At 40.9% G+C, this 13,622-nt stretch overlaps 1 protein-coding gene and 1 long non-coding RNA gene across 26 annotated transcripts in view; one reads left to right on the top strand and one right to left on the bottom strand.

Annotated features, from left to right (window-relative positions):
* Positions 1-13,622, top strand: part of LOC141784311 (receptor-type tyrosine-protein phosphatase delta) — a 471,971-nt gene that overhangs the window by 371,354 nt on the left and 86,995 nt on the right. The window lies entirely within an intron of this gene.
* The window catches only part of LOC141784316 (uncharacterized), a 75,433-nt gene continuing 73,675 nt past the window's right edge, over positions 11,865-13,622 (bottom strand). Inside the window, exon 3 of the long non-coding RNA XR_012597432.1 lies at positions 11,865-12,320. This is a non-coding gene — a long non-coding RNA (uncharacterized LOC141784316). The remainder of the gene's footprint in view (positions 12,321-13,622) is intronic.

Raw genomic sequence — 13,622 nt, 5'->3', positions numbered from 1 at the left:
CAAAGTTCATGAAACAAATATACACATTAAACTCATTTTGCATCAAATGTACAGAACTCATGCGCATCAGAGAACATCTGTACAGCTGCTGACGTAACAGAACTACAGTATCAGTGCTGATTGCTGATTTCAGTGTCATAATAAAGCATAATCACATCATATCATATAAATAGCAAACATGGATTTTTTTTTTTTTTTTTTTTTTAAAGAAAAAAAGATGCTCCACATATTTAAAGCTCCAGTGAGTTCTTTTCTTTAAAGGTAATGAAATCCAATGAAAATTATCGTCAGTATTTATATTCAGAATGTGTCTTACTATTAAAAGAGAATGAGAGGAGTTCATTTGATCAGAACCATTAAAGACAAGTATAAGAAATTTTCTCCACAAGGGGGAGCCAAAGTTGTCACAAACAGAATCCCTCACAGGATCTTTAAATCCTTTGTTCACTCCCAATTCCATTTTTTCTTTCTTTCTATTTTCTTTTTTTAAACATTCTATTACTTTTGTGGTAGAAAAAGTAGTCCTTGAAATGAAGTCAATCAGTGGACGCAGCCATATTTGCTATCAAGCTGGCTGAGTTTTTCCGAACAGCAACAGGGCGCCTGCCAATCACATGACCTGAGCTGTGCCTCTGATTGGACAATCAAAGGATCCTGATACTTTTTTTACTGCAGAGTTAGAAAAAAAAATACTGTACAGTGTGTGCAGATAGTAAAATTGGCGTTTTAGACGCAAAACTTTTTTAAAACCCAGGCTGTAAATGTATTTTTTAATGCCGTAAAAGTCTGTTTTTAAAGCTGGGTGTGTACATGACTTCCGGTCTTTCTGCAGCCAGCAGATTCTCAATGAACAGAAACTTTTAGCACTTCTACAAAGGCTTCATTTTTCATTTTCTGTTGCCCCTTGCTAAAAACTATATTTTGAAACATTATTTTCCCAAAAGCAGAAAACTAGGTTCATGTTCTTTGAGGATCTTGTCAACAAAATGACTCAGCTTCTTCATATACAAACACAAAAAGCATTCTGGACAATTTATAAAGAAAAGATTTCTATGAGTAAAAGTGACATCCTTAAAACCCTTTTTTAACTCAAGCAGTTATCTTGGAGTACAACCTGGCTTCTCCCTTCACTCCACACCTATAAATATCTCAGTGATTCAACTTTTTCACTAAACTATCCAGACGTCTATAAGTCTTTCTTTTCCAGCTTTTTCCTCTGCTGCAAAAACGATCATGTGAACCAGAAAACGCTGAGGCCTCAGCCGAGAATCTCATGATGAGAAGTCATTGGAATTGAGTTACTTGACATCAGACACCTGCTCAGTGATGTGTGACAACAGTTTTCAAACCTCATTGAGCTCTGGTCCTGCACCAAAGCATCCCTCCCCCTTTCCCATCGTTTCTTTTTTTTTTCTTTTACACTAAGACCCATGAATCATTAGCTTCTGGAGCCACAGAGGGATGAATAAAAGTTTTATTGCACCCTTTGCACCGACTGAAATCCCCTCAGTTCGCCTGAATATCTCTGAATGAAGGGATCGTTCACCCAAGGTCATACACGACAGAGCCACGCAAAGTGAAATTGATGGCTGAGATTTTCAACTTTGTGCTTGAGAAATGTTCCCTGCAATCCGTTCAAATGTGTTTTATTTCTGTTCTCCGCCTCTTGCCACATATGTGTCATGGCGGGGGGTAAGGCAAATGGAGAAACGTATTCTCCGTTTATCCGCTGTTTTATGTGCAACTCAAGGATTTATTGACACAATTTAATTACGGGACCTTCCCAAAATGGCGTTAACAGTCGATAAACGTTAGCATCAAGGGGGCTTTTAGTAGTTATATTTCAGAAACTCCCATCTCCCTCAGACTCGTGTGAGTTCACTTAACAGCCTTTGATTAGCAGAAAAACTCGGCTTCCAAAACCTTCCACAAACAACTGCCGTGACAAAACCTCTGCTCTCGTGTGTCCAGACATTCCTCGGTCACATTCAAGCACTAATGTAACACTCAGCACCCCCAATTCTTGACGCCTCTGTGTGCCCCACCCCCTCCCAAAAGTCCCCCATTAATTTCCTTCCCTTTGCCGTCTGGCTGTGTGTGAGCAGCTGCTGCTACCTCATACCCTGCTCAGACAGCTGTGCTGGGTCATCATTCCAAAGCCAAAACAAACTTATCACGAGGTAGCCACAGTGGCTGTCTGTTAATGACTGAGGAGTACAGGGGAGACTGGGGGAGGAGGGGGTGTCAGGGATGAGGTGAGTGAATGTGTGTTCATCGTCAGAATTGGATTTATATTTGCTCCATTCTGCTTGATCTCACATGTGTACGTGTTTGTTCCTCACCTCCCAAACTCCCCTCCATTGTTTCTCTTCCAAATCCATCTCCTGCCAAATTTCTCCTTTTTTTGCCTCCCTCTGCCTGCATCTTTGTCATCTCCCCACCTTCTCTCCGTGCTGTTGGAAGCACTGCAAAAGCACCTTCCGGCATCAGAGAAGCTTCTAAATTTCCTCAAAAGGCAAAACCAGCGCAGACGCTTTCTTTCACAAAGACCCCAAAAGACCTCCACTTAATTTACCCCCGCTCCAGACGAACCCCCTGGAGCAAATCTCCGGCTGCGTGTTCGGAAAGGAAAGCTGCCCTCTGTCGGTGCTCTGGATCCATTTGGGTGTGAGCTAGCCTCCGGCTGTGGATATGGGTGGAGGATATGAGACACGCGAGAGCAGAAAATGGCTGAGTCGGCCTGCTCAACAGATGGCGCGATCCTCGGAGCCAGTCCTCCTCGCCACCGCACACAGTGGACGCTAGAGCCCCCTCTTAAGAAAAATGCCAGTCAGCCTTGCCATTAAACACACATTGCAGTAAATGTGTTAACAGGAGTGTTAAAAAACTGTTCTTTCTGCAACTGTTTCAAGAGAGAAGTTTTCATAACAATCCAAGAGCTCTGTGGAGCCGTATTTCTCTGTTGGACTGTCTCTCTTTCTCTCACTCATTTTCTCCTTCACCCCGTCCCCCTCGCTCTTCTAATGCAGCCCCAATTAATTTGTGTGGCAAATTGGGCTTGGCGATGGCTTGAAAGAAGGGCATAATTGTCCCCGGTGAGCCAAGGGGACAGAGAGCGAAAGAAAGGGACCCAACAAACAATTCCTCTGTGTTTGTAATGCAAAAATGCAAAAAGGGAGTGTCAGAGGATGAGAAGATGAGAGGAGCCGTGAGCGCTTTGCATCTTCACCTGTGCAGCGAGGACAACTTCCATATGTGCATCTGTGCTGAATTACTGGGCTGTGCATTAAGTTGATGGATTGTTTTATGAGTTAAACACTGATAAGAAAATGGAACAAACCTGGCGAGTGAAGTTAAACAGTCTTCTGATTGTGTGTAACTGGAGCTGGAGCAGTATTCAATTAGTGTTTGAACCAGAAGCAGAAGACTTCCATATGAAGCAGAAGATGTCTGGTGTCTGGGGCCAAAGCAAACTAAACTCAAACTTGAAATGTAAACGTTCTTGATTTTCAGCTCTTCTAATGGCCAGTAGGGGGAGACTCTACTGCCCCCAGTGGGATTGTATGAAACAAGTTGATTTAACACATTTGGCCATGTACCGTATTCTCCCAAATATAACCTCAATGAACACAAGACAACCCCAAGACCAGTTTTAAAAAAGAAAAACACATTCTTGAGACCAAAAGTTAATTCTGAAATGAAAACATTTTGAATCCAAAATAATAAAATACCTGTAAGTCTGTTCATTGAGGATGGTCACTGTGTCTCTCCATCATTTATTTTCCTGCTGAGCGACGGTTTGGCCTCAGTCATAAAGGATATGATCATATTGCAGACAAGTGGGGATTTCTACGGTTATGGATGAATATTGTCTTGTCAGCTGTTGGTTTATGAAGCCAAGTTCAAGAGTCAATGGTCCTCAATTTAGAAAAGCTGAGTCAACTTAACCTTGACCAAGCAAGAAGCAAAGAGGCAGAGCCATGTAAAACCAGTCAGCTATGTCCCTTATCAGGTCTAATTTTGCAAAACTTACTTTAATTTATTTAAAATAGGTAAGTTATAAAAGCATTTCATCCCCATTAAAGTGTAAAGACATAGAAAAAAAATGTTTGTACCAGACTGGATACATGTTTATTAGGGATGGACGAGTATTGATACCAAGTATCAGTATCAGGCCGATACCAGCCTTTTTTCAAGGTATCGGTACTCGTGAAGGTTGCTGATACCAGCAGCTGATACTCAAGGCAAGATCTTGCTGGGGTTTGACACCAAGGCAAATGTACGTTAGGTCCTGTTCAGACAACTTGAATGAGCCAGGGAGTGTTAAAAGTTAAATTGTTTTATTTTGCACTCCAGTTTAAAAAAAAAAAAACTTAATCGCTGACAGTTGTTAGTTTTACTGTGCACTTTAAATATTATTTTTTCAATTCTTGGTAAAAATAACAAAACAAATACAACGTAAACTCAGAGAGAGTTGTTTGTGTTTTATTTGGACTTAATGACAGAGAGACTGTGCTGTCTTTGTTCAAAATGATCTGTCACTGTTAATGGAAATTTTATGTATCAAAAGCACTAGTATTGGTACCCAGTAAGATTATTCTAGAGGGAGTATTCGTACTGGTATCTGTCTGAAAAAAAGTGATATCAATCATCCCTAATGATTATCTCTGCTGTAAAAAAGCATTTAAACATAGGTGTTAAAAAGTGTTATTAGTGTCATTTGTTCTTTTAGAATGAGCCTCATTCTGAAGAAACCACATTTTTTTCTTTCTTTTGATTAAAAAAATCTCTGTCTTGTTTTCAGGTAAATGTGGTAGTTTGTGGCTTAGATGGCTTAGTTAAAAACAAAGTTTTTTTTTTTTTTCATTAGTGAAATTATTGTCCCAGTAAGTATAATAAACACTAAGGTGGACAGTCACCCCTGTCACCCAAATAAGGTCACTTCTGCCCACCAAAACATGACACTGTATCAGGCAAAAAGACAAATTCAAGGACATAGACACTACAAAAAAAAGTTAAAACAAACAAGGACTTCAGGGGATCTAGATTCAAATCTGCCGCTTATTTGTCTGCTTGTTTGCCTGTTTTGACTGGGACAGCCTTTAGCTTTACCAGAGTTAGCTATTAGCCCAGTGGCTACATGAATTTAAAACACACCCATGAGGAACTCTTGATAAAGCAACATTGGCAGCTCCATCACCGAAAATATAATCAAAATTGCACCCACCACACCAGATTAGTGGGAAATTTTCTGAAGTACATCTGCACAGAATCTGGAAAAAGCGTTTCCCATTCAGCTCTAATGCATGCTGTGTTGGACCACGTCAAACCCTGGGCCTTAATGGTGTTTTAATTGATTCCCCCTGTTGATGGCGGGTGGCATGGTGAGTCCCAGTGAGCCAGCACACTTTCTTTTTAACACGTCAGATGAATATCGACAGGCTCCTCCGGCCTCTCGAAGCATTAAGATGTTAACACCCAAACCTCATTTCTCTCACTTATGCCTTTTTTAACACAGAAGCACGCAAACACACAGGTGCTCACACACAATATCCACAAGCATCAAATGCAAGCGCAATCCTTCTCTGAGCCAGAAATCAAAAGGTGGACCACATGGGACAAAAAACAGCAGATCGTCTATTGATGCAGCTCTGTTTGAGCTGCTTCAGTGGGAAAACGAGAAGCAGTACTACGACAGCGGAATGACTCACATTTAGTGACGCAAAATGCTTGTGTATAGGTGTTTGTTTGATGAGCAGAAGAAAGAATCCTTTTTATAAAAATCAGACACATGCGCCAGGTTGCATTCCTGACACCTGTTTCCCATATGCTCACTTTAAGATACACTGAAGCAAGTTATACATTTATGATCAGTGTTTACCACTCTTTGTGGAGTCATTTGTTTGGCAGAGCAGCAGTAACTATCCAACAGCATCTGCCAGGGTTACAGTCAGATCTTGTATTTTGTGAGTGGAATTCATTTTATCATAACTATGATTTGTAGAGGTGTTGGTTTGTCTGTTACAAAGAATCAGGGAGATTAATGTTTGGATGCACACAGAAAAACGGATACACTTAGACGTCCATAAACATGAGAACACTGCTCTAAAACACAACACAAGTTTCATTTTCTGTGCATAAAGATGAATGGAGGAGTCCCAGCTCATGCATGCTTACTCACACACACACACATTTGCAAGACAGGATCACCTTGTAGCAAGTCCGAAAGCTAATGATGCACAATTCCCTGGATGACATGAAGCTGTAATATGTGTGTTTTATGCATGCCCAGCCTAATATGAATTATTGTAAAATAGTGTTGCATTTGCATATGAGCTTCCGGGCTATGCTGAAATTAGCATTTTTACAACAGCTCAAATTAAATCCCTCTGCTTAATTTGCCTGCATGCTAATTTGATTTAAATTGAGTCTATTCCATCCCCTTTTACCCACATGGTGCTGACATACAAGCCACACACACTAATTCAAGCACGTATGACTGCACAATATGTACTTTTAAGAGCTGCAGCGCTCATCCAGGCCCCACACACACTGACTGGAACTTAGTGAATTAGACTGAAATTAATACATCCTCAACTTTTTTTGTTTTGTGTTCACATTAAATCACAGGGAGAACACAACATATGGCTGTTTTCATTTTTCTCAGTGCATCCAACACCTCGTTCATCACCCTGGCGGACACCGCTCAAGTGGAAATCTCATTGTCGGCTCCACTTGTTCATTTCAAACATGCCTTACCTACTACAGTACATCTTTGAAAACACAGCTACAAGAGGGGGGGGGGGGGGGGGCATCATGTTCACACTTCAAATAAATGTTGTGAAAACACCTTGGCTGTGAGTGCCAGCACTTAATTACCATCTTGTTGTTTGGATGAAGACCTCGTGACAAGACTGGGAATCTGAGATAAAACAATGTTATCAGTGCCATGCAAGATGCTTCTCGCTCGCAGGTTGAACTAAACGAGTAAGAAGTCATTATCATTTTCTTTGGCTGAGGATGCCTGTACCGACTCCTTGTCAACAATGTGCTTTGCAATTATGTTTAAAGGTTGTATCAGGCCCCATTATTAACTCCATGAATGCCGATTTTCTCTGGCAACTAAGCCCAAGTGTATTATTTAAGGCCATTAGCCTCATCTATGGATTGCAGTCATTTCGCCTCGCACTTAGACTTCAGAATCGCACAAAAGCCGAGCGTTTTTTGCCACTCCTGACCCTCCCACTCAAGAAAAAGCAGATAATCACACACAATATGGAGATGTTGTACAGAGCCGAGATGCAGGTAATTAAAGGCTAGCCCCCAAGCACTAATGCTATATCTAAGTGCACTTATGTCTCCGAGACACATTGACTTGAAAATGGTGGTACAATTTAACCACGCTGGACCATTCATGTCTCAGAGTGGGAATATTGACAGAACAAAAGCACCATAAGCTAAATCGTAAACTCATTGGAGTGGCAATCAACAAAGCTCAAGAAAGCTGTTCTACAAATCCAAATATTTGAAAACCTCTGCGGGAAATGACAGGATCTTTCATGCCATGAGACTGTATGGATTTCAGTCAGCACCTCCTTATCTGTCCTTGGAGCATTTAAGGTGCCAGAAAAAACAATAGAGGACCATGTTAACGCAGTGCACCAGACAAGTCTGTCGCAAACTCACACTTACACACACTCTCACACAAAGGGTACCTTGTAGCATGCCTTTGAAGCCCGGATCAGCCGGTGAGCTGAGCACAATGCCAGCTGTTTTGCATCTGCTCGGCTTATACTTGGCATGATTCTGGCCTTGCTGGCATATGTACTAAATCTGATCACCCTTCATACGCTGTGGCGGTGAACTGTATAACAATGCAGGTGTTTCATGACATTGCCCCAGTGACAGTGCAATTAATAGATTGATGCTCTCACCGCAGTAATGGGATTACTGGACCAGTCAAGTCTGAAATACATCAGCCTCTGCCTGTGGAGAAGATGTTTTACCGCAGGGTGAAGTCAGAACAACGAGGAGCTGGAGTACGTTTCATTCACACGTACTGTAATCTAAAACAAGGAACAGTGAAGGCTCAGAGAGTTGAGACATCTTTATGCAGAGAGAGCTTCTTTATTTTAGGTCTCAAATAAGAACCATGTCCTTGTGACGAGGCAAGAAAGCATGGCAAGACTCCTACCAGTGATATGCCAGCAACATGTGAAAAAAGTTACATTGGTTTTCCAGCTGAATCAACACATACAGGAATTAATCCACAAAGGACAAATCAGAGATGCATGTGTTAGTATTCCATGAGCAAAACTGGCATCTAAAATCTACAGGAGGGCAGGAGGTACATTTAGAGTTTGTAGAGTCTGCATGACGCCAGGACTCATTAGTCATCGTGTTAATTATTCTCTTTAAAATTCTGTAGAAGAGCCACCTGAAAATTGCTGATGAGTGCATCACTATTTTAAATTCTCACCTCCTGGATAGGGATCTACCATATTATCGGCACAATATCAGTATCGGCTGATAAAAGCTTAAAAACACAGTTGTCGGTATCGGCAGATATGAAAAATTCTGTCGATAGTCCCAGCCGATAAGGTGCTATTCAGTTAAGATTATTATTATTTTCCATCTGAAAAATAAGCTCCTTAAATAAAATGTAGCACTTCATTTATTTGCACTGTAGAGCTCTGTGTCTGTCACCAGGTTGTTACAGTAGCTCTAAAATAATCAAATGCAACTTGGTTATGTTTAAAAATGCATTGTACATTTAAAGTTCATGTGATCTAAAGAAATTATTTTTCTGTATTTCAATACTGAATGTCTTGAGTTTGAAAAAATAATACATTTCTTATTTATGGTAAAATCAAATGTTTTTTGTCTTGTTTTATGTGTGTTTCTTAAACAAATAAGACCGTCACAATACGAGTATCATATAAATTCCAGTACAGGATAGACTTAGCTTTCTTTACAGTGAAAAAAACAAACAAACTCGTGATTATCAGTATCGGCAAAAAGGGGTTTCGATATATCGGCATATCGGATATCGGCAAAAATCCAGTATCGTGCATCCCTACTCCTGGATATTTATAAGGCTAAATGATGCATTTGTGTCAATTTTCATTCTTATTGCATCTATTATGGCAATATAGAGGTAGTTCTTTAGTGTCTGTCTCAGAAATTTATCTCTGTGTGTGTATGTGTGTGTGTGTGGTCGTCCATGTAAGCCTGTGTGGGTAACACCTGGCCCCAGGCTGAAGCTTTGGTCTCACTCCAGGGGTCCTGAGATTGCGACACATTGCACTGATCTCGGCGCAGCACATTTGTGTGCCTGTGGGGTATGTTGGGATTCTGCGGTGGGGTTAATGGTCTAAACCATTCATCTCCGTGGAGTGCCTCAGGGCAGTCTCTCAGTCCCAGGCAGAGAGCTTACAACCCCACCTTCTTACCTACAGCGCTCTCCAACGCTTGACGCCGATTGGGAATCTTTACACCCTAAGCTCCTCTTGTCAAAGTTGATTTACATTCAGCCGAGTGATGGAGTGAGTGCTCAAAGTCTGTCTTTGGAGAAGCTAACACACACACACACACACACACACACACTAGATCTGTCACTGTTTTCTGTCCCCCCGCCCTCTCACTTTGTTTGTTCGCTTGCTCACTCATTAACTCGCACTTCTTCACACACACTTGCAGACTTCTCCGCAACACCAAGTGAGTCATGCCGTCTGAGAAGCTGAGATTTATAGTGACACACAGCTTTATTGTGCTTTACCAGTTATAGCAAATGAGAGTGAAAGCTTCCAGCGAGAGGCGAAAATGCTCTAACGCCACAGCCAGACCTGAGGGCTTTTCCCAGCTGAAAGCAAGCCAAGCCCTTGTTTCTAATGGTGCATCACTCTTGGTGGATTATGTATTCTCACACGAGTCCCCGGACGTTTACGAGGTGTTTATACGACATCCATCATAACATCCATGAACAGTCTGTTTCCTCTTAGCTTTAATACTCCCTTGGTGCAGTTTCATGTCATTCATCATTCCCTCATCATCTAATTAATTATCGCAATCCCTTCCATCATTTCAGTCATAATGAAGGATATCCCAAGTTAAGTGCAGATAATTCATGTACAGCAGGATGTTAAGGCTGACAAAGGAATCCAGAGTGGTCATTTCCCTCCAAGACCTTATCTCATCTCCAGCCCTCCTTTTCAAGGTACATGCAGTCAAACATATTTCATCACAAACTTTTAGTACTTCATTTGAGTTCAATCTCACTCCCTCCTTACTCAGTCATCCTTTAATCCACTCATCTCCCCACTTTTATCTTTCCTATCCTCAGACTGATGGTAAGCACTGCAGAGCACATATGGAGGGAATGTGGGGGGAGCAGGGAGAGGAGGGAAGTGGAGCAGACTCGATGATGTCAGGATTTATGCCTACATGGATTTCTTTAAGTACACCTTCCAAATAAGATTTTCCCACCCTCCCCCTCTTCCCAGTGCCCCATCGGAGAAGGGGAAAAAATAACACATGATCAGAGAGTCTGGAAGAAATTCCCATTCCCTTAACCAAATCTCTTTCCTGCTGCTGTCTTGCTAAGACAGAAATTTCACACTGCATGATCTGTTGCCTCTCATTACACGGCGTGATTCACTCGGCTGTGCCCTTCTCCCCGTTGTGATTGTTCAAGAAGAGTCGTCCACGGAGAGACTAAGCTATGGTTTTGTCATTTAGTCTCACAGGGGAAGCTTTGTTTGTGTATTTAGCCAAATAATGCTAACACTAGTGGGAAGGCAATGAGAATGGTAAAAGGAAATTAGCCAGTTAGCAGGTAGCCAACTGAAAACCTTAAACAGCAGCAAAGGGGATCAATATTAGGAGAGTTTGGCCAAATATCTTCTGGAGATAGTTTTCATTTTGCCCCATCCCCAGGACACTTAGCTACCTGGAGAACTACAACTGATGTACAGGTTTAGCCTGTTAGCTTAGTCACACAACCCCTGGAGGTTTTTGTTAATTATATAAAAAAAAAATGAAATAAATACTAACCCTAAATGACACATGATTTTCATAATAGTATTAAGTGAGGTGTCAGACAATTAACTGAATGATGCAAAGACAATACTTTGTTTTTCAGACAAGATCAGCAAAAAGACAAATCATGCTGCTTTGTTAAACGAGATGCATCAAAACCATTACCATACCATACCATACCAGCTTTATTTATAGAGCACTTTTAAAAACAACCACAGCTGTAGACAAAGTGCTGACTTTGACTGTATAAAACATGGATGGAGTCTCCCCGACCTCACCTGTCTGTTTTTGAAAACGGTTAAGGAACCTCGTCGGCTATCGCGGCCATACTGAAAGTGGCAGAGGCTTCATGTACAGCTATAGGGCGCCTGTCGGTCACGTGACCTGAACTGTGCCTCTGATTGGGCGAGCTTGCGATCTTAATATCCTCTGAACTGCTGAGTTAGAAAAAATGTGTGTGCCAATAGTAAAATTAGCGACTCAGACGGGAGACGTTTCACCCTGAAACGCTCTGCTCTGTGTTTATACCAGGATGGATGGAGGAGCGTTTTGAAAACTCTCCACTCTGGAGAGCATTTTCAAATTTCGGACAAAACGCAACGCGGTCTCATCTAAACGCAAGGCCAAAACGCAATGAAATGTTAGCGGATTTGACTGTTTTTGGGGTTGTGTAAATGCAGCCTAAAATGCTAAAAAAGACCTCACAAAACTCTAAATTGGGCAAATTTATTAACGCACTTACCACAGAGTCTTCAGGTACAAAAATTCAAATTGTTTCTCAAGTGTTGCTACAGTTAGAGCTAGCCCAACAAACTCTTGGTCCTCCTTGAAAGTTAACACCTACATATGTCTGTGCTAGTAACTCATTGCTTTTATCTCATGGTCATCTGTAGTGTAAAAGCAGCCTGCATACAACTTTATTTCTATGTACAGATCAAAACACTTTCAAACCACACCGAACGACGTAATATTATCTGTCATTTGTACTTGTTGACATCTTGGCTTTCAAACAGTTAAAAGCATGAACTGTGTCTACATCTCTTACTTTTGACTATGGCTTCTACACAATTTACACATGATATATGACGGGGATACAGTATGGGTATTTTGTTAAACATGCAAGAAATTTGGTGATAATTAGCTTTTCCTACATTTTAATAAATATGCTTACCCCTAGTTTTCATCTTACGGTACTCAGGTGTTCTTTTAGTTGTAAAGTACCAGCTCTGCAACATGCACATGTACAAATATAGTTCTGTGTTCTTGCTTCCAAAGCCGGGCACCTAATGGAACAAAGAGATGGAGAATACAGCATATCAGTAATAATGTGCTTTCATTCCCCATCACTGCCAAAGAGCACCTCTGATCAGATGGTCGGGAAAATCTACTCGGACCTATGCTAAAAATAACCCCACGCTTCAATACCTGCCTCTGTAATTTGATGTACGCACTGCATATGGATGAGAGTATTTTTCTGGAGGAGACAGCCAAGTTTTTCTCAAAACATCTTAACCATAAATAAACTGACAGAACTCATGGAAAGAAAGCAAGGGTTTGGTAAGACAACCAAGGCCCTGTAACCGTGGAAAAACAAGTAATCTAAGAGAACTGTGGGTCTGTGAAAGATAGAGAAGAGAGAGGAGAGAAACATTGGAGGGAAAGAGCTGAGATAGAGATTAACTAAAAGAATAGATGGGCTGACTTTCTCAGGCTTTGGGACCTGATGAGGTGATAAAAAGGAAGTTAAGTCACAGGGGTTTCTTTTATGTTTCTTTAATGCTTAGTCACGTCTCCTTTTTTCTCACCAAAGCTTCGAGATAATTCCACAAAAAATGTTATCTGTGAGCCTAAAACTTTAATCCATAAGATGAAATTAGGGTGCTCTATCTTGTGCAGTTACCTTAATTTTTTTCATTTGAAAATTATTTAACTTTGTGATGAAAGTAAACAGATTAAAGACACTTTATTTGACATTTAATCTTTAATCAATCCTGGAGTCACATGCTGAAATGATTTAAGAAGTATCAGCTGTTCACAAAAAAAGTTGAAGCAATTTGAAAATGATATTTGTGAAGCCAGAGCTAAGTTTTTTATTCATGTGAACAAAGGGGAGCTCTTTGGTTTGTGGTGTTATTATTTGAGAAAAAAGAACTGATGCATTATGGGAGAAAAATAGAAGAATAATGCGGGTTTATAATGTGTGGCGGGTGAGGAAAAAGTCAGCTGAAAATGCAATCTTATGTTAAAATCATAATCCATTGCAACAGACAGTGAAGCAATAAGCAGTGAAAATAACCCAAGTCGAGGCAACTTAGCAGTAATCAATTGGTTGCATAGAGACTAAAGCGATTCAGGGATGGAGACGGGAGTCACAATAACAGCAAACAAAAAGCAAAACAGAAGCATGAGAGGCTGTTCTTATCTGGAGATGACTGCTATCTGGTGGAAGACAGCCACTTTTGTTTTGCCATGCCTCATTGTGTGGCGTCTTTGAAATCCACGAGGGCCTGTTACACAGCATTCATTTTGTTTCATCACTCGCACAAAGGCTTGACTGGCATTATTTGAGATAGTTTGTTTCAGGT

The sequence above is a fragment of the Halichoeres trimaculatus genome, unplaced genomic scaffold (genome assembly GCF_033239565.1).
Source record: "Halichoeres trimaculatus isolate MK-OKI-2021-1 unplaced genomic scaffold, fHalTri1.1 fHalTri1_scaffold_22, whole genome shotgun sequence".
Taxonomy (NCBI): domain Eukaryota; kingdom Metazoa; phylum Chordata; class Actinopteri; order Labriformes; family Labridae; genus Halichoeres; species Halichoeres trimaculatus.
Note: the sequence above shows the minus strand (reverse complement) of the source record. Positions and strands in the feature narration are given on the sequence as shown.